Source organism: Aptenodytes patagonicus, chromosome W (genome assembly GCF_965638725.1).
Source record: "Aptenodytes patagonicus chromosome W, bAptPat1.pri.cur, whole genome shotgun sequence".
Taxonomy (NCBI): domain Eukaryota; kingdom Metazoa; phylum Chordata; class Aves; order Sphenisciformes; family Spheniscidae; genus Aptenodytes; species Aptenodytes patagonicus.
In genome coordinates, this window is record NC_134981.1 from 24,510,770 (window position 1) to 24,533,772 (window position 23,003).

Sequence of the window (23,003 nt, forward strand, 5' to 3'; positions counted from 1 at the left end):
AAGAAGGGCTTCTCTAAGTACATAGGTGGCAAAAGGAAGACTAGGGAAAATGTGGGCCCGCTGCTGAATGGGGCAGGGGATCTGGTGACAAATGACATGGAAAATGAGGAAGTACTGAATGCCTTCTTTGCCTCAGTCTTTACCAGTAAAACTGGCCTTCAGGAATCCCAGGCCCCAGAGACCAGGGGGAAAGTCTGGAACAAGGAAGACGTACCCTCAGTGGAGGAAGACCAGGTTAGGGAGCACTTAAACAGAGTGGATGCATATAAAACCATAGGCCCTGATGGGATGCACCCACAAGTGCTGAGGGAGCTGGCTGATTTCACTGCAAGGCCACTCTCAATAATCTTTGAATGATCACAGCGACTGGGAGAAGTGCCTGAAGACTGGAAGAGAGCCAATGTCACTCCTATCTTCAAGAACAGCAACAAAGAGGACCCAGGGAACTACAGGTCATCAGCCTCACCTTGATCCCTGGGAAGGAGATGGAGCAGCTAATCCTGGAAACAATTTCCAGGCACATGAAGGACAAGAAAGTCATCCTGAGTAGTCAGCATGGCTTCACCAAGGGGAAGTCTTGCTTGACCAGCTTGATAAACTTCTACGATGAAATGGTAGGCTTGGTTGATGAGGGGAGAGCAGTGGATATAGTCTACCTAGACTTCAGGAAGGCTTTCGACGCTGTCTCCCATAGGATCCTCATAGAGAAGCTGATGAAGTATGGGCTGGGTGAGCAGACAGTGAGGTGGACTGAAAACTGGCTGAACGGCTGGACCCAGAGGGTGGTGATCAGTGGCACGAAGTCTAGTTGGAGGCTAGTCAGTAGTGGTGTACCCCAGGGGTCAATACTGGGGCCAGTAGCGTTTAACATCTTTATTAATGGCCTGGATGATGGGATGGAGTGCACCCTCAGCAAGTTCACAGATGATACAAAACAGGGAGGAGTGACTGATACACCAGAGGGTCATGCTGCCATCCAGAGGGACATGGACAGGTTGGAGAAATGGGCAGAGAGGAACCTCATGCAGTTCAACAAGGGGAAATGCTAAATCCTGCATCTGGGGAGGAACAACCTCATGCGCCAATATATGCTGGGGGCTGACCAGCTGGAAAACAGCTTTGCTGGAAAGGGACCTCGGGGTCCTGGTGAACACCAAGTTGAACATGAGCCAGCAATGTGCCCTTATGGCAAGAAAAGGCTAACGGTATCCTGGGCCGCATTAGGAGGAGTGTTGCCAGCAGGTCAAGGGAGGTGATCCTTCCCCTCTACTCAGCACTGGTGAGGCCCCACCTGGAGTACTGTGCCCAGTTCTGGGCTCCCCCATCCAAGAGAGACATGGACGTACTGGAGAGAGTCCAGGAGATGGCCATGGAGATGATGAAGGAACAGGAGCATCTCTCCTATGAGGAAAGGTTGAGAGAGCTGGGACTGTTCAGCCTGGAGAAGAGAAGGCTCGGGGGGATCTCATGGATATATATAAATACCTGAAGGGAGGGTGTAAAGAAGACGGAGCCAGGCTCTTTTCAGTGGTGCCCAGTAACAGGAAAAGAGGCAATGGGCACAAATTAAAACACAGGAAATTCCATCTTAACATAACACTTTTTTCCAGTGAGGGTGGTCAAACACTGCAACAGGTTGCCCAGGGAGGTTGTGGAGTCTCCCTCCTTGGAGACAGTCAAAAGCTGTCTGGACACGGTCCAGGGCAACCAGCTCTAGGTGACCCTGCTTGAGCAGGAGGATTGGACAAGATGATCTCAAGAGGTCCCTTCCAACCTAAACGATTCTGTGATTCTGTGATTTTGTAAATAGACTTCCTCACTATGCAGTTTCTAGACCCCAATACTTGCAAACACTTCTTTTTAACCTAGCTGGCAGTTGCCATGCTATACTAATCCCAAATATTATCTTTACTGGAAGCAGGGAAAAATTTCTCCATGGATGTAGTATTCTATCACCTTTCTTGACCACTGCAAGCAATTAGTTACAAGGGATTTTTTTTTTTTTACATTTGCATAGGAATCCTTCTTACATTTCTTCTTGTATTTGTAGAGATCGGTAGCATTGTGCAGATATGGGAGAACATATTTTACTTCCAGAAGGCACTCTGGGAAGTTAATGAGGGCAACAACCTCTAATTTTTTCATCACCTCCAGCAGATTTACATGCCAGTGTAATGAGAATGAATGAAAGCTTAGTCATGGCGCCATTCATAGAGAGACAGTTTTAGAAGCAGATAAAATTTAGATTTTGCTTTGTATAGGGAGATGAGGAGAAAACAGCTCATTAGAGATATAAATCTGAAAATAGTCAGACCAGACTGAAAAAAAAAGATTAGTTGAGCTTTCAGAACCCCAGGAAAAGAAGTTGGGCATTTGGGTCATTTCTAAGACTGGACAGGTAAAAGGAATAGGCTTTTGGAATAGTTTGTCAAGGCAAATATGCCTTCTGCAACTGAATTTCAGGAGAACACAATCTGATTAAAAGGTGCTCCTGTTCGGGAGCTGAGCTTTTGTTACTTTTACATCTACATAGCACATTGAAGAGTCCAGAACTCTGGTCCTGAGTCCTGCTCTAATATTCCCAGAGATCTGGAGCTTAATTGTGGTAACCCAGATTTTAGATAAGCTTGAGATCTTTATGAGTGAAAGAAAGGCATATGTTTGGAGGCTGAGAGTGCTTAAGTTGTTCATGTACATACAGCCCTTGTCTCCACAAACATGTATAGCTTTATTAGTAGCACTATACCCACAACATTGCTGAGAAATTAGTGCAACATATTTTGGCCAGAATATAGCTTTTTAAAATTCACTTTAAGCCCTTCAAAATATTATTATGGGTTTAGAGATGCTTTAAATATTTCCTTGCTTTTAATTGGGCTCATTCTTCAAAGCAAAGTAAGTTTTGCTGATTCATTCAGACCTATGATAAAGAATAAGGCTACTAAGCTGAGACAAAAAAACCTGCAAGCTAAAATGTGTGCATTAACATGCTTTTTAAAATTTATTTCTTGCATTTATTTATTGTAATTGATTTTAGTCCAAAAATATTCTATTATACCATACATTTAGCAAACAGGCTCAAAACTGGTCTTTTAAAAAGTTTCCATTTTGGTCAGAAGGTCAGAAGGCTATCTCTTATTGAAAACATGTTCTGATGGAAAATTGCTGATGTGTTTTTTTCTAGGCCAACTTACATGAATTAGCCACACTTCCCTGTTCTGACGGCATAACTGTTGTAGAAACCAGTTGTGATATCGTTATCTTTAATAAATAAAGCTGTGATTTTTTTAAGGTGCTTCTTAATAAAAGCAATTGTTCTGGTCATAGAAGGCGTTCACTCTGATCTGTATATTGCCTCTTCGTGTCAATAATTCTCTGTTGTCTAGCAGTATCATCCGTTGCGTGCCTGGGGTACATGTGTTTTTCTAAAAGCAGTTTTAACTGCTTTTCCTCACAATCTAAAAAGTTTTTTCTTCTCTGTCCTGTTTTTTCTCTTTCTCTGAGATGTATGTATGTACATACCCATTTATATATGTCTACAATGCATATATAAAACCCAAATAAAAATACATTAATGCAATTCTTGACTCCTGAGAAAGCTATGATGTAAATGGAGCTTAAGTAAGAAAGCAGTCTCGCAAAACTGTAATGGAATTTACCAGCCAAGGCCCAATTATTGCTCATCATCTTTGCCATAGTGATGATGATGAGGATACACAATCTAGAAGAAGAGGGAATGATGAGAAAGTCTGAGCTGATTGACATTTTTTTAATGAAATAAAGATGTATTAAAGTAGATTTAAATAACTATGGAATAATTTATATAACTGATATAAATAAGGTTGATAAAGCTTTTGGCTTCTGTAAAAACAAAGCTTCAAGTCTGTAGAAAGCATATGCCTTACATTTAGTATGTTGATGTAGACAACTGATGCTTTCCAAATACAGAATGCCAAGTGCACAAAGAGCAGTTTAGTCAAAGTTCATCATAAGGTCACACACTCAGTGGAACCATCAATCTGGACAACCTCTTGGTAACCTCCACATACTTCCAGACAAGGTCTGGGATCCTTTGTGTCCTGATTAGAGCATGCAACAGTTAATTTGTTTTATTAACAATTAACAGTCATGTAAACTGTTATATGAGGGTCATAAAATGGTTCTCGAGGTACATTGATGAGGTCTGTTTGGGATTCCTACTCAACATCTTGCTGCAGCAAAATGAAAGAAGAGCAGAATGATTGCATAAAATAATTCCAAACTCTGATTTCACTCTTTCATGAAAAATAATGAAATAAAGTCTTGAGTGAGTGCTTTTAATAAAATGGCAGACTGTTTCTTAAATTTAAAGGTATGAAAATAGTTTAATTTGTACAGACACTGTCCCTCTGCAGCTGATTGCACAGATTTATGTTCTATCTGTTAATGACAGAGTATAATTTGCTATTAGAAGACTAAAAAATGATATCTTTTCCTGACTTTTTTCTCATTAAAAATATGCATTTTTTCTAAAAGAAAAGAAGTATTCAGATGAATTGTTTTGGATTACCTCTAGTTCTTTTTATATATTTTGAAACAGCATTAATTAAGCAAATAGTAATGAGTATCTCTCATTAGAGAGAGATTATGTCCATCTCTGTAAAACAGGCTAAGTGTAGTTTCTGGATTTGAGCTTTCTGCAGTGTTAGATTTCAGTAGGATTAGGGTTTAGTCCCTGAATGAAATGGAAGTTGCTGTAGACTTCGGTGGGACCAGAATTCCTGGGTCTCATGCTGCTAACAGCTCTAGACTCCCCAAAACATATGGTGAAAGAATGACAGTTTCACCAGCTTGCTCCATCAGTAAGTGGATCTGATCTTCTGTGGAGAAAAAGCAAACTGTTTCTCATAAGGCTGAACAGAATTTGCGTGCCTCTTGCACTGCAAAAAGCATGCTGCTGCTGGAGGTCTTCGGAAGCACTGCAGGATTAGGATTCTTGTATAAAATAGTTACGAAGTTCATTAATAACAGAGGAGGGGGAAGAGAGTTGTAAAAAAGCAGCAAAATATATCATCCACACTATCATTAGTGACAGGGAGATAGCATTGGTGATAAAGAGATACTGCTTAGGTTTTTAGTGACTTTTTGAAGTTGCACAGAAGAAGATTCTGAAACCAGCAGTGTTCAGACTTTGGAAAACAGTCAGTGCTGGCTAAATGGGGACAGTGAGAATGGAAAGAGAGAAACAATGTCAGTGAAGCACACAGGCAGCCTGACTATGTGAGTGACATGGGAACCTGCACGGACCCAGGTGAGGCAGACGATAGGAAATTCATCTTGGATTTGAAAATAAAGAGAACAATTACTGAAGAGGAACACCTCTCACAAGCAGAGAGTTAACATTTTTATGCTTCTATTCGCAATCTATGGAATTTTCTAATCTTGCTGACAAGACTAGTTTTGTCTATCACCCTCAGTTTTGATATGTTTTAATTATAATTTTCTACCTCTTTCCTCCCTTGGGCAGTGAAGTTATTTAGGTGATTCCAAACAAGTGCTTGCTGAGGATGCAGCCTACTGCTATGTCCCTTATCATTCAATAAAAAACAAACAAAAAAAGGACTTAATGGGTTAAAACCAATTTTAGAAGGAAAAGAAGAGACTCAAATCCAGGTGTTTCATTTTGGTAAAATGTGATTTACAACTGTTGAAATAATAACCCTGAAAATCATGATTTATGAATGATGATGGAAATACTGACAAGACCCTTTGGTGTACTCAATAGCATTACAAAATTCTGATATATGCAAACCTGATGAGATAAAAGAAAATATAAAGAACTATTGTGGAGGACAAACAGTTTTAATTTGTTTTAATATCAAATAACACCAAAGGCCTGATTCCCATGTTTTCCAGAACTAAAATTGCTATTGAAGTCATTGTAGGTTTACCTTGAAAAAGGACAGTAAGATAGAAGCAGAGGTAAGATGAAACAAAAATAAGTCAAATGTTGATAATAGGTGATGAACAAGCCTCTGAAGATATGGTGATTTGATTCAGGGAAGTACTGGAAAGTTTGCAAGTTTCTTATTTAAATCCCTCTTACCTAGAAGTTGGGTTTTCATGGGAGATTTCACTTAATAGTGTGCAGTTCGATTCCTCTGAAAAAAACTTTTTCTGGTTTCAGTACTCTGCTTCTTGCAGATGATGGAAACATGAAGCAGAGCAGCAAAAGTGAAAACAAAAACATTTAAGTGTTTCTAAAAATAAAAATAGTTTGCCTTTTTATAGTTACCAATTATCTGGCTTTTTATTGCATTCAAATCAGTTCTCACAGCACTATGAAAATGAGACAAAGTTTTATACTGTTCTCATCAATAAGGTGTTTTGGCATTATCCATGCAGTCAGTTCTAATATTTCTTGGGTGAAACACAGCAACTTTTGAAGAATACCAAGTAATACTACATCAAATATTTCCAAAGGAAATGAACAATATGCTATGATCAGAATAGGACATCTTTATGACAATAAATGACACGTATGCGCAGTCTAGACAGGAAACTGTGATACTTCAGATTTCTGTGAACTATAGTTTTATAAGAGGTTACTGTAGACATGACACTGTATAAGATATGGATGTTATTTTTGATGTGATTTCTATTGGAGTTTAATTAATTTCAACAGAACTTTGCACATTAAATAGTCATATTGTAGAAACTCATACTATAGTAGTGGAAGAGATCTCATGTGGCCACCTATTCATCCCACTGCCCCATGTTTTACAATATGCCAGTTAGTAATGGGACATGTAGAAAGTTCATAATTATATGATACATTAATAAACAACAATGAAGTGGCTTATCATGAAAATAAAAATAATGGGCCAAAATGTTGCAATCTTTTAGGATTCCAGACTGTAAAAACTACATACTCTTTTCTTCTCTTTTATTCTTTAATGGGCATTAAGCATGGGGAATTTTAAACATTTTAAAGAAATCTCAACAATGCAGAAAATAACAATTATAATTATTTTTACAAATAAAAATGTTGCTATCTATTCATGATGGTTTGTGGATCTCATGCTGTTTTTTATACATGTCTACTGCAGCACTCAATAGCACACCTCCAGGAACTGTTTGTGAATTCTGAGCATCGAATGTATCTTTATCCAGAAGGTGCATTTCAGAGAACATTTGTACTGGAAGGTTATTAACTATTGTTAGCAATTATTGTTCTGTTTTAAAGATTTTCATCATCCAACTGAGGAGTGGTAGTTATATCATGTGAACAAAGTGACTGGTGACATAATCAGATGAATAAATGTCAAGTAGCCAAAAGAATCTGTTTGCAAAGTGTCCACATACTGAAAAATAATTTTTCAGAACTACTTAGTGAGTACTTATGAATAATTCACAAATTATAAAAGTCAGAGTTGGTTCCTAAATGATTTTGTAGACAGAAATTGTTATTTGCCTCATGTTCTGTAATTCCTCTTCACAGGGCTACGGCAGATAATGAATGGCACCTTAGTTCTGCCCTTCCAAGCAATGAATCAGCGTGGAGGAGGGAAAGTCTGTGCCACATTGTCCTGGTTTTGGTTGGGATAGAGTTAATTTTCTTCCTAGTAGCTGGTATAGTGCTGTGGTTTGGATTTAGTATGAGAATAATGGTGATAACACACCGATGTTTTAGTTGTTGCTAAGCAGTGCTTACACTAGTCAAGGACTTTTCAGCTTCTCATGCCCTGCCAGCGAGAAGCTGGGAGAGGGCACAGCCAGGACAGCTGACCCAAACTGGCCAAAGGGCTATTCCATGCCATGTGACGTCATGCTCAGTATATAAACTGGGGGGAAGTTGGCTGGGGGGCGGCGACCGCTGCTCGGGAACTGGCTGGGCATCGCTCGGTGGGTGGTAAGCAATTGCATTGTGCATCGCTTATTTTGTATATTCTTTTATCATTATTATTATTATTATTATTATTATTATTATTATTTTCCCTTCCTTTTCTGTCCTATTAAACCGTCTTTATCTCAAGCCACGAATTTTACTCTTTTTTTCCCCCGATTCTCTCCCCCATCCCACTGGTGGCGGGGAGAGTGAGCGAACGGCTGTGTGGTGTTTAGCTGCCTGCTGGGTTAAACCACAACAGTCCTTTTGGCGCCCAACGTGGGGCACAAAGGATTGAGATAACGACAGACCTTACCAGAGTGTGTTAAGGCAAATTTATTATAAGCTTTCATTATATTGGTTTAATAGTCGCTGGTCACAATGTTGACTAATTTACTCTCAAAGTTGTCGTGCTTGCTCTCAAAGTTGTGTTATGTAACACCTTACTTGCTGTAGATGTTCCCTGTTGTGCTGTTTATCACCTCTGGGATCTGGATCAAGGATATCATTTTGCTTATTGGGCAGGCACAAATGGATTCTGCTCTGAAGCAAGGAGAGGATCAACACAGGACCAGAAATTAAATAACCCCACAATTTGACCATAGCTGCCCAGCTAAGAGGGTCTTCACGACTGGTAAACTTTGGTAGGTGTTAGCATCTCGGCTCGAAAGAATCTTGGTATCTCACTGTACTAAGCACAGCGAGAGCATCAGGGTGACAGAGGCCCAGCAAGACTGGAAGGGGATGGAGGCACATGTTGGCAAAGGGTCTACTGAAAATCCTGTGCCAAAGGTAAAGCTTACAATTGTCATGCAAGAAGCACGAATACTGTTGAGGAAGACCTGCCTATGTATGGCATACACTCCTTACCCCTTTAGTAGCTGTAGCACAACAGAGAACGTGTTACTGAGGGCTTGGCTTGGTGCAGAGGCAACCCAAACCAGTGTGCCCAGTAGCTGGAGCACACTGGACTCTGATGATACACTGAGAATCTTATTCTATTGAAAGCACTCAGCTGGCTGGAAAAAACATACACAAAAGGTAACACCACATTCTTTTAAACTGTTGATATTGACATAAACTATATAACCCAAAGAAACAATTCTTATATATTAAAGAAACATTACAGTATTTTATTGCTTACTGTTAACTTGTTCTGCAGTGATATATAAGTAGTTTGAGACTGTAAGTAGAAATAAAAGCATCTGCAGGGTATTCCCAAGGTTATAATTTCACTGAGGATTTCTCTGATGTCATAAACTGGAAGAGCTAAGTTGAGCTGTTTAGTTATAGGAACCCCAAGATGACAATTATAGCCTTGTAATGCACAACAGGCAAGAATTTAAACATTAACAGTCTTAAGTGGGCCATCTGTGATGATTATACCTTCTCTAAAGACTCAAGATACTAGTAAAATGGTTTTCATACCTACAAAATGAGTTGGGTTTTTTAATATATTTTTGCCATTTTCTCTTTGAAGAAGGAGATGTCACTCTTTATTCAGCCAACAAGAAGGCATAAGTGTTACCCAGTTTAAATTTGATCATAAAAAAGAGAAGGAAAGTTTGAATACTGTAGCTTTTAAGCTGGCTTGGATAAAATTTCAAAGTGCTGCCACGCTAGTCACATTATCCTTTGCTGACCTCAGTGTTGTAAGACATATCAGAAAATAATCATATAATTCTGACAAAGACAAGCCAATGCTGAGCTTACACTGAACATACAGAAAGATCATCAGAGAGGCACATATTGTTCATATATTTATCTTTTGGATCTTCAACCTAGAATGCCAAATACAGACAGTTGCAGTTGACAAAAAAACATCCTAGCAAAACATTATTATGAGAGCAAGAACAGCCTCCTGCCTGTATCAAAACTTTATTTTCTGTTAATTGTAACAGATTTGTATTGATTTGTATGGGTCATCTTGAAGACTGACACTTTTAATGAATCATTTGAGAAATAAAATGCAAAAGGAAAGGTAGTTTTAGAAGATAAAAGCTATGTCTTTGTTCTCCCTTTACCCAATAGTAAAATAAATTATGTGTATCTACATTTACCTCTATGTAACAGAAAATTAAACAGATATAGAATTAGCTAATGAACATGCTTCAGTTGTGTTATGTAAATGATATACACAAAGTAAATTTTTTAGAGATCTATCAGGTAGCACATTGGTGTGCACTACCTTTTATATACAAATTTGATATGTAAGTTAATGTATCTACCGTATATTCTATGTATTACATTTGTGGGGGAGGCGGTGTTCCTGTGTATCTCTGGGGCTAGAAAGGAGAGTTAGAAATTGCCTGCTATGCAGCAGTTTGTTCAGTTTGTTACATTAGCACTTCTCAGAACATCAAACACCTATACCACCTGGCATGTTTTATTTCTGAAAACTAAGGAAAATCAGCAAGGGTTTCAAGACATCATTTAATAACAGAACTTTTAACTTTCTGCTTTGATTAGGGCCAGAATGTGTCTATATCTGCAATTCTATGTTTATATATACACACCCCCATATATATACCATTAAATATGTTTGTTTTACATTAGGTATATAAACATACTTATATATACAAGTGCTTGAATTTAGAGCAATTCTGGGTTGATCTTACCCATCATCAATTGCCTAAAGTTCTGTTTGTTTATTCCCTTTCCTTTTTTGGGGTATGCTGTGACCTGCTATCTAATTGGTCTCCAAGATGGACGTATTAAAGAGAGGAGAATATGACAGTGCTTCCAAAAATAAGAACATTTTTCAAGAAGGTTAGATAAGGAAATCACTTAAAAGAAATGTTATCACACATTGCTCAATCTTTTCCTGATGCTGTATCTATTTTCAATTAAAACTTAATGATGCATTTTCCACAGTGGAAATAGGATTTTGGTTTTGAACTTTCCTGTTTAGAACAATAAAGACAGTTCAGAAAAATGCATTAATTTATAGAAACTTGTAGCCAAGATGGACAAGGCCAATATTGGCAACAAAATGCTAACTCAGTTGTCAATCTTTTGAAGTAACGTATGAGTGGTTTCCATCAGGGCTTGCAGTATGTAATTTACTGAATATTTCAGACTATCCTTTGTCATATTAATTTCTCCAGCAGTTCTCCCATGTCAAAGGCAACTGACTACTAGTCCAGTTATTTATATTTCTAGAGTGAATTAACAAAAGCAGCTTTCATGGTTTTCTTCAGTGTTTCATACCACAGATATGCCTGATTGAAAAAGTAAGTTTATATTGAATTGCCACTGAAAATAACTTTAGAATCATTTATGGAAAAGGATTTCACATAATAACTGTATTTGGTAAAGCTGAAAACTGCTTTGTTGGTTTTCTAAGTTTGCGATATTCCCAAGGCCTTGGAATGAACTCACTGGCTTCAGTTGTTCTTGTTATGACATACAATCCATTACATAAAAAAAGTCCTAAAACATATTTCCTACATTGTTCCTGCATTTCTCTAAGGAACAGTGTGTTACAGAAAATAAACATGCAGGAAGATTCAGAGCAGACAGTTATTATGTGTAATCTGTTACGTTTATTTGAAAGATGTTTTTCTTTTTGAAAACCTGTGATAAATTCTAAGACTGGATCCTGTAAAGTGCAGGGCACCTGGTGATGCTGCTGACTGCACTCACATCTGTTTTCTTCAGCGGGCACCGATGGCACTTGGAAATTTCCATCAAGTATTTAGCACTTTTCAGAATTTGTCCCCACATAAACATGTTCCTAAACATAAAAGGTTTAGGGAAACGAATACAAGGCAATAAAGCAAGCATCTCATAGTTCTGCTGGAAGGATCTCAAAGGACAAGCAGTAGTTATCAGTCTTGATAAAGCCACAAGTCATGAATTTATACTGAAGCAAGAAATACTTTAATTGGCAGAAAAAGTAGTTAAGCCCAACATCAATTAATGAATGGAATTAATGCCTGAAAAAGGGCAACCCGAGATGGTTTGACAATTGACGGAAGTTGGAGATTAGATGGAGAAATCAGCACTCTAAAAATACCCGAAAGCTGGAGTGGATGACCTAGTCTGTATCTGCCTTTGAGCATTCTTTTATACAGCCCATAAAAACATAGAAAAGCTGCTTTCTCTGGGTTACCTTGCACCTGACCTCATGGCCTGTCACTTTTGACTATTTAATGCTTAGAATCAGCCCTTACATAGTCAAAAGAAAGAATAGTGAAATAGTAAAAGTGACTACAACTAAAAGTGGCTCAACACCTCATTTGGAATTTCTAGAAAATGAAAACAGCTCCCCTTTGTCAAGTATGAAAGGCTATTGTTCTGGAAGAGCAAGAGCCATTAAGCTAATTACACATTTTCATTGATTTGGTGAAAACTGAAATTTAATTAATATAAGCCAGATGTAAACCAATTTAAATGTGTTCAAATAGGGACTTTTTCCCAGTTTAATTGATTTAAAACCAATTTTGCCTGTCTCTGGCTGGCTGGCTGGCTGGCTCGCTCTGTCTTTCTGTCTCTCTCTTTCATCACTCATTGACTTTCTGTCAGCAGGAGTTATCAACTGTGATTTTCTGCCCCACTGCAAGTGTTTTCTTGATTAAATATGTCACGTCCTTTAAGTCAAAATGTGTGCAGGCTGAAGTCAATGTCATACTTCCACTTTGGTAACCAAACTTATAAAGTCTAAATCATCTGTTTCTATAGTTCCATTTTGTTGGCTCATTTTAAGTGCAAACAGCTGCAAGAGTTCTTCACCTGAAAAATAATTCCTGTCAATTAATCACTGTCTATTCCACAGATATAACAGAATTTCAAGCCTAGTTGTTTTAGGGCTTTCTGTAAGTCTCCATATGTATTCATGTGTCCTGACATCTGCACTGAAACAGCTGAGGTTGCTGAACCTTTAACACAGACTGCTTTCCTCCAAGTTAATCACTTAGCCACTAAAACAAATGGAGTTTAAAAAAATCCGAAGAGAAAATTCTCTGTCAGAATTTTGTTAATTCTCAGATCAGCAGACATTCTTCATGGGTGGAAAAGTCTTGACTTCAGGTATTAAACAAAAGGCAGTAAAACATAAACCTCCCATAACTTGGAAACTTTCTTGCTGTATAGCAAGGAGCAATAAAGAGGTAAAAGTTACAGATATTTGGAAATAATTTTGTACAGCCTAAGAGACTGTTAGACACAATTTTCACTGTGCTCTCCTCTCAGATTGCTGAAGCTTCAACGTAGCAAACATGCTGCTTTACATTTATTATATTTACATTTATAATGAAATACAATAAAATAGAGTCAGAAGGTCATTTCTTAGCAATAAAATTGACCTGTAGTTCAAGTAATGTAGGAAGTGGTCAAACTCCTTTTCCCCGTTCTAGAACATCATGGCATTTCCTATCATACTCATACATACATAATGGATATATAGAGAAATCTTTTGCTTGTCTCTGTATTGAATTTGCCTATTACACTGAAAACTTTGGGTCAAAGACTGCCTGCTAACTTTGTGTTTGTATAGCATTTAATATAATAAGGACTGAATCCTCGGCTGCTGACAAGACACAGACATAATATACATTGTTGATGATAACTTTAAACTGTGATAAAAATTATCATTCCCAACAGTTTCTCTGTTTGAAAAATGATGCTGAAAGCAAGTAGGAAAAAGTGGTCCTCAGAATTTGACCTTCTGATTTGTTTATTCAGATGGCACTTACTGATTTTAAAATACTGCCTGTGTTTATCTTAAGTTTGGCTAACTGTGTCAGGCTTAGAGAAAATTTCACTGTAATCAATGTGTGTGTTTCTTTTTTATAGTGTGTGCTTTTATGTACATCTACTTTCTTCCTTTTGTCATTATTTTACAGAGCTCTGGGCACTGTCCCAAAGAGCTCACAGCCAAAAAGATAAATAACACTGGGAGGATGAAAGAAAGATGCAATGAAAATATGTTCAATATTTCTGTGTAGGATCTTTCCCTTGGGGCATATAAAAAATCTAATCCACTTCTAGAGATGGTAGAAATTTCAGAAATGTGTTCTGTACCTATATTACCATTTTGACTGCAAATGTAGAATTGGAATTGTCTTTTAAAGTTTATTCAGATGTAAAGTTGTAAGGAGCCTTAACAACGATGATTCACAACTAATTCTGCTATGTTATCTTTTCCCAAATTTCATTCATATAAACTTTCAAGCAGGATCCTGGACGTACACAATTATGTTAGCATGCATATGTACTTGAATGTATTTACAGTGTCTAAAGTGTATTTACAGTTACATAGCCTCACAGACACACACAGACCAATTTTGCAATACTAAAACAAGCAAACAAACTTGTTTTAACCCATTTTATTCCCAGACACCAAATCTAAATTAGTAATCAGTTTAGCTATCTCTGGTTGTCTGTTTCTCTGATGTAATGACTAGACCGAGGCAATAACAATACTTCTTTATGCTATTCAAAGTGTGTATTAGGATTCAGAGGGAGCTAGATTCAAAACATTCCCAGGGATGAATACAGAGCTAATGCATCATTCTATAGTAATTTTCTCTTGCCATTCCCAGAGCATTCACCACACAAACAATACTACTTTTCATCGAAAGTTAGGTTGTTACTTAAATCTAACACGACAACACTACTGAGATGTATTTTTAAAGCAGGTGTGTGTTTCCACATTATACTTGTAATATGGAAATATATTGGAAAATAAATAGTCATGTTCAAGTTTTAAAAAAAAAAAAACCCTACCCCATCTGTCAATTTGTGTGATGACATCATCAGATGTTCTGCACTTGTTTGCAGCTGTTCAGACCAACCTGCCTCACAGTCTAAGCTTTGTGTTCCAGCTCTCTTTACACGGTCAGCAGGCTGGAAAATTACCACATGCTGTCACAGTTATTTCAGCCAGGTCTTGTTATCATTGTTTCCAAGGAATCCATTCATTCCATTATTTTACATATTGGGCAGACGTCCTACCACTTAGGCTTGGGCTGCACTAATTTGAAGGGCAAAACGTTAATGGGTCACTATTGTTGGCAGAATAGCAGTGCAATACATAGGAAAAAATATCCAGACAGGTCACTGACACTGATTTAGGACCTCTAGACTTAGGGGGTAGCTCATGAAGAGTTTTTATGTAAATAAGACTTCAATAAACAAAGAATATCTTCTGTGTCAATATTCATAACCAATAATTTTTTTCTTCTTTTTTTTCACCCAAAGCAGCATAACTCTTCAGATAAAAAGAAGCAAGAAAGTAGTATGGATTTTCAATGCCTTTTGCAGAATGAATCTGTGGGATGTGTGCAAGAAACCATACAACCAATCCTGATTTATAAGGGATATTATTGAGCTCCTGGGTGGAACAAAGCAGTTTTATTTCGAGCTTGCCCTACTATCTGAGTGGCTGATAATAGAACATGTGATTGCAGAAATTTAAAGATTGTTATTTGTATACACTATAGCTGATAATTAAAAGCTAAGACGGAGCATGTCTTTCTATCTTTCCTGGGCATGGAATTTTAAGGAAATGGATTATGCTAATGACAAATTTTATTTTCTTTTTAGGAAACCAAAAAGCCAAACAACACTCAGGAAATGCATAGTAAATTTTGACCATTCAGAAAAATAAAAATCAGAATAAAGGAAAATATGTTCAAATTATGTTGTTGTTCCCTAATGTTGATGGTGGGGTTTTAGGCCAAATTATTTTCTCACTTATTTCCCATGACTTATTTCTCCTTGACTTCAGTGAATTCACAATGTTTGGTTCTGATCTGAAAGAGCTCTTACTCTGGGATAGCTTTACTGACTTGACTTCAATTCATCCAGTTTTACCCCACTGGAAATAAGAGGAGAATCAGGCTCATGGGAATGTAATTTGGCACAGTGTTTCAAAATAGGATGTGTCCTCGTCATTGCTTTTATTGACATTCCAGGGATCCCACTCAAATTAGAAAGAGATTTTCATATTCTGTAATTTGAACATAGTAAAATGAATAAGATTAAAAATGTCTCATGCAAACAAATTGCAAAATCCTTCATTCCAAGAGGGAGACACTTTAAAAACTGCTTAAAAATTAATCCAAAATGAGAGAGTGTCTCCAAATGTCTGAGGCTTAATTGCCAGATCTGAATATACTCTTCTGTTTCTAAAATCACACTGGCACTCAGGAAGGGAAGGGGTTGGACTTGGCATCTGCTGTCCACAGTCTTTATTTCAGGTACCTTGCATTTTCCTTACATTATTTTCTTTGCCTTTGGACAACAATGGTTTTGATAACATGACCTGGCTGCTCTAACTGCAACACCATGTAATTAGCTGAGTCCCCTGGCATTTAAAAAACCTAAACACAAGTCTCAGCTTCTTAAACTTGTCCATAATTAGCACAGCTGTACTTTCATTTAATTTCTTTCATTTAATTTGTTTTATTGATACTGTAAAGCTCTCCAAACAGCCCCACAAAAGTCAGTGGTACAATATATATTGCTTTCCACAAACATTTTCAAAATATTGGAACACAGTACTGAATACATTAAAAGATTTGTAGGCTTTCTCTAAACTCCATATGAAATATATTTCTAATTGCAACTAAGATTATTTCTGTGCCTGGCAAAAAAAATTAAATAGTACCCATCCTCAGATGACATTAAGAGCCAGTGGAGATACATTTATTTTTCCATAGAAGTAATGTGTGTCAAGGCTAGATTTCCTAAGCCAAGCCCTCCCAGCAATCATCACAATCATTTTGTAAACCTGTCATGGTTTAATCCCAGCTGACAACTAAGCACCACACAGCTGCTCGCTCACTCCCCCCCACCCCAGTGGGATGGGGGAGAGAATCAGAAGGGTAAAAGTGAAAAAACTTGTGGGTTGAGATAAAGACAGTTTAATAGGTAAAGCAAAAGCCGCGCACACAAGCAAAGCAAAACAAGGCATTCATTCACTACTTCCCATCGGCAGGCAGGTGTTCAGCCATCTCCAGGAAAGCAGGGCTCCATCACGCATAACGGTTACTTGGGAAGACAAACGCCATAACTCCGAACATCTCCCCCTTCCTTCTTCTTCCCCCAGCTTTATATGCTGAGCATGATGTCATATGGTATGGAATATCCCTTTGGCCAGTTTGGGTCAGCTGTCCCGGCTGTGTCCCCTCCCAACTTCTTGTGCACCCCCAGCCTACTTGCTGGTGGGGTGGTGTGAGAAGCAGAAAAGGCCTTGACTCTGTGTAAGCCCTGCTCAGCAATAATGAAACCATCCCTGTATTATCAACACTGTTTCCAGCACAAATCCAAAACATAGCCCCATACTAGCTACTATGAAGAAAATTAACTCTATTCTAGCCAAAACCAGCACAAAACCATAGATAACATCATCTTGGAATAAAAAGATTTTTTCAAGGTATGAAATATTACATTCAGATTACACTTAGTCTTTCCAGTTTGAATATAATCTTTTAAAAAAAACTTCCAGGGTTTTAAAATAAGCATATAAAAAAGAAAAGGAGAGAGACTGAAAGGGAGAGCACAAAAAATAAATAACACTTTTAAAAAATCAATTGTTGAAACATTCTGAAATGTAATGTTTTGTCCTTACTTTTTCAAGCTCCTGTGTTTGTATACATGCATGCTTTTGCCAATGTACTCAGGGGAGGTGGGGTCTGGAAGGAGTGAAACAGGGATGAATTAATAGTAATGGACCCTGGTATATGTGTTTTATTTTAATTATATTACCAAATATACAAAATGCATTCTTCAATGCAGTGGTTTCTTACACAGCTTTGCATGTCAGTATAAGTGTTTCTGAGTGTAAAAAAGTGCAAAAAGGAACTTGCCCAGGAGTCAAAATCTCCCCTATCAGTAAAGATTTTTTTTCCTTATATAATACCATACTACTGTGGCTAGGACAGTATATAAATACCTGAAGGGAGAGTGCAAAGAAGACAGAGCCAAGCTCTTTTCAGTGGTGCCCAGTGACAGGAAAAGAGGCAATAGTTCCGTCTGAACATCAGGAAACACTTTTTTACTGTGAGGGTGACTGAGCACTGGGACAGGTTGCCCAGGGAGGTCGTGGAGTCTCCCTCCTTGGAGATATTCAAAAGCTGTCTGGACATGGTCCTGGGCAACTGGCTCTAGGTGGCCCTGCTTGAGCAGGGGGGTTGGACCAGATGACCTCCAGAGGTCCCTTCCAACCTCAATCATTCGAGGAGAGGGAGAGAGGAGAGAGGCGAGAGGAGGGGGGCTGCAGGGGTGGCCTCTGTGAGAAGTAAGGGGCTGCTCTATGCCAGACACCGACCGTTCCAGCTAGCTTGGCAATGGACCCACTGCATGACAAAGCTGAATCAATCAGCAAAGCTGGTGGCACCTCTGTGAAAACTTATTTAAGAGTAACAATCCTGCAAACACGAAGGTCAGAGAAGAAGGAGGGGAAGGAGATGCTCGAGCAGATATTCCCCTGCAGTCCATGGAAGAGACCACAGTGGAACAGGTATTTCCCTGCAGCCTGTGGAGAGGACCCACACTGGAGCAGGAGAAAAGTGTGAGGAGGAAGGAGTGGCAGAGAGGAACTGTTATGGACTGTCTGCAACCCCCCCATTCCTCACCCCCACTGTGCCACTTGGCAGAGGGGGGTAGAGGAGGTGGGAATGAAGGAGTGAAGTTGAGCCTGGGAAATAGGGGCGGGGTGGGGGGAAGGTGTTGTTTTAATTTGCCTTTGTTTCTCATCATCCAACTCTATTTTAATTGGCAATAAAGTAAATTAATTTTCCCCAAGTCGAGTGTGTTTTGCCCGTGATGGTAATTGATCGCCCTGTCTTTATCTCGACCCATGAGCTTTTTCATCTTATTTTCTCCCCCTGTCCTGTTTGAGGAGGAGGACTGAGAGAGCTGCTGGGTGGGGTTCTGGCAGCTGGACAAGGTCAACCCACCACAGATACACACTAATATGTAAAAGGTCATAATTTTAGGTTTTGTCTTGGGCTTATGCAATCTCTGTGTCCCTTGCCTGTGAAAAAGGCAGAGTGAAAGCAGCAGTTCCTGAATTTATTACTGCAATGAACAATTAATTTAGACTGAAAGGGTACTAATGGCAGCAAGCCTTGAAACCCATTGTATTGGGTTTGCGTGGCAAGGTTTTGGTAGTGAGGGGGGCTGCAGGGGTGGCTTCTGTGAGAAGATGACAGAAGCTTCCCCCATGTCCGATAGAGGCAATGCCAGCCGGCTCCAAGACAGACCTGCCGCTGGCCAAGGCTGAGCCAATCAGCAACGGTGGTAGCGCCTCTGTGATAACATATTTAAGAAGGGGAAAAAACTGCTGTGCAACAGCAGCTGGGAGAGAGGAGTGAGAATATGTGAGAGAAACAACTATGCAGACACCAAGGTCAGTGAAGAAGGAGGGGGAGGAGGTGCTCCAGGCGCCGGAGCAGAGATTCCCCTGCAGCCCGTGGTGAAGACCATGGTGAGGCAGGCTGTCCCCCTGCAGCCCATGGAGGTCCACGGTGGAGCAGAAATCCACCTGCAGCCCTTGGAGGACCCCACACCAGAGCAGGTGGATGTGCCCAAAGGAGGCTGTGACCCCGTGGAGAGCCTGCACTGGAGCAGGTTTGCTGGCAGGACTTGTGACCCCGTGGGGGACCCACGCTGGAGCAGTCTGTTCCTAAAGGACTGCACCCCGTAGAAAGGACCCATGCTGGAGCAGTTTGTGAAGAGCTGCAGCCCGTGGGAAGGACCCACATTGGAGAAGTTCGTGGAGGACTGTCTCCCGTGGGAGGGACCCCAAGCTGGAGCAGGGGAAGAGTGTGAGAAGGAGGGAGCGGCAGAGACATCGCGTGATGAACTGACCACAACCCCCATTCCCCATCCCCCTGTGCCGCTCGGGGGGAGGAGGTAGAGAAAATCGGGAGTGAAGTTGAGCCCGGGAAGAAGGGAGGGGTGGGGGGAAGGTGTTTTAAGATTTGTTCTTATTTCTCGTTATCCTACTCTGACCTTTGATTGGTAATAAATTAAATTAATTTCCCTGAGTCAAGTCTGTTTTGCCTGTGATGGTAATTGCTGAGTGATCTCCTTGTCCTTATCTCGACCCACGAGCCTTTCATCGTATTTTCTCTCCCCTGTCCATCTGAGGAGGGGGAGTGGTAGAGCAGCCTGGTGGGCACCTGGTGTCCAACCAAGGTCAACCCACCACACCCATAATTCCCTGGTTTTTACTGAATAAAGTCAATCACTTCTCCTCTACCATCTGTTCATGCTTGGACTTCTTTGCAATCCCAGCAGATCCCATTGAGAACTCAGCAACATTTTGGGCATCTTCTGGTCTATCTCCTCATCTCTCTGGTCAATCTATGTTTTCTTCCCTGTCCTTATTCAGAGAAAGGGACAATTCAATTAGTTTTACAGTATCCTGGACTGCTAGGTATCTTCTAGACATTTTTTGGAGAAATAAACTTGCAACCACTGTTTCCAGTCCTTTTCCACAAGTGATCTTGAGGTCCTTGGTGTTTCCTGCTATGCCCGTTCAGCTGAACAGGTTGTGCTTGGCTGCCTGCAGTGGCAGAGTGTCCTGAGCTATGAGCTCAGGTGTAAGCAATACCAACAGAGCTGCAGAAGCAGCAAGGTTTCCTTCTCACTGGATGTAGTTAGCAGCACCTATATGTTTGCCTCAGGCCACAATGTTTACAGGAAACTTCTGAAACATGCTAGATATCAATACAGTAGATCACCTGAGAAGAAAATGCTGCTGGCAAAGTAGCCACTCCTGCTACATGCTGTGCTATTCATAAAGGTAAGTGGCCTCCAGCAAACTGGACTGCCTGTGCTGCTAAATGCACAAAATAGAGCCTTTACCTGTGTGCTGTAGTAGACTGAACCTCTGCCTTTGTTACACAAAAGCTTTCCATCCACATCCAGAGGACAGCAGGTGCAAGTTGAAATTCTAGCAATTACTCTGGTTTCATGTCATGCTGAGGATTATAAAATGTTGGAGATGATAATGCTTAAAATAAGTGTCCCTTTTACTATGACTGTGCCTACAACACACTGCAACCATGTCTTTTCTGCTTAACATTAGGAATGGAGTTAACATCACCATACTTCATTTTTAACATCCGTTAAATGGACATAATAACAGAGTACCTCCCACAGAGGGGTGTTGTGAGGCCAATTAATAATTTTGCACTTGCAAAGTGCTTTGAGATCTCAAAATGAAATATGCCATCAAAGCGTAAAGTATTATTCTCATATAGCAGTTGGGGAGCACAGTTTCAGAGAGGCTATAAATCTGTTTTCAGTGTGATCCAAGATGGGTCTGTCAGCTGAAAGAAGGGCATGAATGTTTAAATATTTATTTAAATATTAAACCACAGGTCTTCAAAACCCATACTAATGGCTTCACTGCTGTCCTAAGTGTATTCTAGGCATGTATTAATGGGCAGCTTGAGTTGTGCTGCTAAGGAAATTCGCTTTTCCTGCCATGCTGGAAACTTGGATGGCAACTTGGATGAATCCAGTTCTCTCTTCTTTACATCTGTCCTTTTCCTGAGGAACAACAAATCCCTTTCTACCAATGCACTGGGTCTGGCTGGGATGGAGTTAATTTTCTTCATAGCAGCCCATATGGTGCTGTGTTTTGGATTTGTGGCTAAAACAGTATTGATAACACACCAGTGTTTTGGCTGTTGTTGAATAGTGCTTACACAGCATCAAGGCCTTCTCTTTTTCCCACTCTGCTCCCCTCAGCGAATGGGCTGGGGTGGGCAAGAGACTGGGAGGGGACACAATCTGGACAGCTGAGCCAAATTGGCCAAAGAGATATTCCATGCCATATAACATCATGCTGAGCAATAAAAACTGGGGTAGAAGAATAAGAAGGGGGTGGGGTGTGACTTCCAAGGTGGCTGTTGCTCGGAGACTGGCTGGGCATCAGTCTGTTTGCAGGAGGTGGTGAGTGATTGCCTTTGCATCACTTGGTTGTTTTTTTTTTCCTTTTCATCTTTTCTTCACCTATTAAACTGTCTTTATTTCAACCCACGAGTTTTTTTGCTTTTGCTCTTCCTATTCTCTCCCCCATCCCACTGGAAGGGGCGGGGGGAGTGAGTGAGCAGATGCGTAGGTGCTTGACTGCTGGCCAGGGTCAACCCACAATAACCAAATAAAATAGTTCTTAGATTTCCTCAAAACAATCATAGTCTCTTATAATTGCATTGCATTGTTTATGGCAGTCTGGAATAGACTATTTGTTTCCCTAAAGACCTGCTGAATCCAGGGCACTCCTATTTCTACTATACAGTACCATTTGCCAGACAATGTGCCAGCTATTTGTAGGTGTTATGATTCATGTGGAATTGCCCTGGTGTGATAGCCATTCTCCAGTCACTTTGGTTTTCAGTGTTCAAAAATTAGCAAAAAAGGAAGATTGCATCAGAGATCTTGGAAGAGCTCCCCCTGGATTTCCCTGTGGCCATGAAAGGAACAGGCTGGAGAGAACATGTACCTCAAGAGTGGGAACAAGGGCGTAAGGCTGCATTGCTGAGTCAAGGATGCAACAGAAAGTGCTATGTGTATACTATGTGTGTCGTTGCAGCAAGGAACAGTGCTGTGCAAAGGCTGGGTTGACTGCAAGGGGCTTGGCTCAGGAGGAGGCTGAAGGCATGGCTGGGGTTTAAATGGAGGAGATGTTGAGAAAGGAGCACTGGCTTTGTGACCAGACACAGATTTATTGAGAGATAATAAACATGGAGGACAAGCTTCTAGTTACGGAAGACAGTAATGACTATGCATTCACCTCCTTCCCCTGTGGGTGTATCCAGCCTCAGCTATCACCATGAGAACAAGTAGCCAATAACAAAATAGGGGCCAGGGCACATCACATGACCACACACAAGTGTCCAGTGCCAGGGGCAGATGCTACACTGCTCATGACAGAGATTAGAGCTGAAGCATAGATAGGCCTCTGAGCTTGATGGTAAAAGTTGTAAGCAATTTGGGCCAGGGGCAGCCTTTTTGTTCTGCATTCAAGACAGTGAGTGCTTACTACAGTGATATCCACCTTCCACTGGTTATGGACATCAACAGCAAGCAAATAAAGCTCTGCAGGAAGCACCAGAGTTTTCTCTCCCGTCAGCTTAGAGAAATATGTATCATTACCTGTCACCCTGAACAA